Raw genomic sequence first — 3,007 nt, 5'->3', positions numbered from 1 at the left:
CGCAAGTATGCAAGTATGGAGAACAGCGATAGATGGACGGACGCTGAAGTGCAGGCACTTGTAGCAAATGTAGCACTGCGTTGGAGATTTCCATTATTGTGAAACCCGAGAGACACAACAAACACACAGCTCCGATCACAGCGTCCTCCATCCTCCTGTTGTTAATGTTGTTCTTCTTTGTTTCTGTTGTTGAACGCCGCGCACAAATGACGTCGCTGTCGACCGGTTCCTAGCACACACTGTCTTCTTCTGCTTACACTTAAACTTGAACAAGTGTGAGTTACTTGCAATTCATGGCAGCGAACTAGGCTCTTTATGTAACATACCAATAAAAACATGTGTAAAATACTTGGGGATAACTATTACTAGAGATAGTAATCAAAGTGTCCAAGAAAATTTTGTTAAAAATCTTTCAAAAGCAAAAACTATTCTCAATAACTGGATACAAAGAGATATCTCAATTTTTGGAAGAGTTTTATTGACTAAAATGGAATTACAAATATATTAGAAGTGTCTTCATTGATAAACTTCCCATCATATTTCTCCTCTGATCTTCATAACTTCTGCAACTTAAAAGAACATGTTCTATGGTTTCTAATGTCTGACAATATTCACAAAAACCAGTAGGATGCTTCCCTATAATGTGTAATGCACTATTTAAATTACTGTGTCCTATTCTTAATCTTGTCATCACTATTTCTTCTCTCCTAGTCCCTGCCCAATTCCTCTCTATAGCAACTTTATTTTGAATGGCATACACGTCTTCCTTTAGCTTCCCGTCCCACTGCCGTTGCCATTCTCTCATGGCTTCTTTCCAAACTATACTTTTCCCTTCAGATTTGGACATCTTTATATGTACTTCAATATTCTCTTTTTTAATTGCTTGTTTAGCTCATTTATCCACTCTCTCATTGCCCAAAATGCCTATATGAGCTGGGGTCCAAATCAGTCGAATCTCATTACATTTTTCCTTTACTCTTGTATATGTTGTTGATATTGCATATAACAGGTCCTGACGGCTATTGCACATACCTGTCCTGAGACTGTACAGTACTGACAATGAAGCACTTCCAATTAAAACTTTACTCATTTTGTCCTGCTTTCTAATCCACTCTAATGCCATCATGATAGCATATAACTCAACTGTATACAGGTTCAGATCATTCGTGGTTCGGTTGCTTTCCTCGCCTCCTTGATTAACTATAAAAATGGCTGATCCAGTCCTTCCTGTTTCAGGATCTTTCGACCCATCTGTATACATTTGAATATAGTCTCTGTATTTATCATCCACATATCTGTAGTATTCAGCTACAAGGTCTATACTATTGTTTATCGTTTTGATTTGATGTAATTCAAAATCAACTTCCATGGTTTCAATCTTCCATACTGGAAAGTCAGGCCATACAATAGTTGGGCAGAACTCTTTTTCGCTCACCCCCAAATCTCTAGCTGTCTCGTCTCCTATCCATCCAAAGCTAAACTTTGGCGCCCTTTCCTTTTCCCAGCTAGCTTGCAGTACCCTCTTAGTAGGATGTTCATCTCTATGTCCCTTTAGATTAATCCAATAATTTACCAGCAAGTGTTTATGTCGAATATCCAGTGCCATTTCTCCCGCTTCCACTTGTGGTGCACATACTGGTGATGTTTTTACTGCTCCTAAACATAGTCTCAATGCTTCAGCCTGTATTGTATCAAGTCTTGCAAGTACAGATTTGGCTACTGATCCATATACAACTCCCCCATAATCTATTCTTGACCTTATTAAACTTACATATATATATTTCAGTGATTGATAATCCGCTCCCCATTCTAACCCTGATAAACATCTCATTGTATTCATTACTTTTTTACACTTATCCTCCACATTCCTTATATGTTCTACCCGTGTTAACCTTGGCTCAAAATGTACTCCTAGAAAGCAAAATTTATTAACTCTCTCCAAATGACTTCCGTATAGTTTTAAATTAAAGCCTTCATTGATTTTCCTCCTTGTAAAAAACATTACTTTAGTTTTTTCAACAGAAACTTTAAAACCCCATTTTATTCCCCACTTCTCAACCTGCTGAATACCATCTTGCACTTTCTTAACTATATGTTCTACATTTCTTCCTCTTTTCCATATTGCTCCATCATCCGCAAATAATGATCTTCCCATACCTGCTGGTACATTTACATATATGTAATTTATCCTTACTGAGAATAGTACACACTGTCGGTGCGAATGCAACCCTTTAAATGGTACTGGGAAATAGTTCGCACAAAATCCCAGTACTTTAGTACTGTACATTTAGTTCTGGAACTAAAGCGATGCGAAAGGCCCTAAAGTCTTGATTTTGTTTTGGGGGTGTACTAGAACATGCTCTCATGCTTGGTGGTTCGAAAAACGCATTATTTTTCACATAATTTACATTATTAATACCTTTCTCCCCAGGCTGGCACAAACGGCTGGATTAGTTCCGGCTTTGATGAAGCTCCGCCTTCCGAAAAACAAAATGTGTTGTGATTGGTCAGCTGTCCCAGTGCGTTGTGATTGGCGAACAGCTTAGACGGTGTTTCAGTACTGCCCCGCCCCTTGCTCCGTCTTTCAACAAAAGCTTTTGGGAATCTGGCACTCTACTCCCTCATGTTGTGGAAGCTGTCCTCAGTAAAATGTGCAGCACACAATAGCAAATTGGGGTTATAATGCTCAGGAACAGAGTTAAAAAATAAATTGCAACCACTGTTTCCTGACATCATCTGCTTTCGTAAGCCCAAAGAAAGACGTTTGGGCACGGAAGTGAAAAAAACCAGCGTTTCTGACGGTCGCACACTTAACGAGAAGTGCAGCGTCGCGTCGCACCACGTCTTTAAAATTCAAATACTGGTAATACTTTACTTGAAGGGGTGTGCATAAGACTGACATGACACCTTCATAATCATGACATGACACATGTCATGAATATGAAGGAGGTTTTATGCATGTTTATGACAACTGTCATTAAGTGTCATTCACTCAGTTATGTCATTT

This window comes from Sinocyclocheilus grahami, unplaced genomic scaffold, assembly GCF_001515645.1.
Source record: "Sinocyclocheilus grahami isolate Dianchi unplaced genomic scaffold, SAMN03320097.WGS_v1.1 scaffold10957.1, whole genome shotgun sequence".
In the NCBI taxonomy this organism is placed as follows: Eukaryota; Metazoa; Chordata; class Actinopteri; order Cypriniformes; family Cyprinidae; genus Sinocyclocheilus; species Sinocyclocheilus grahami.
Note: the sequence above shows the minus strand (reverse complement) of the source record.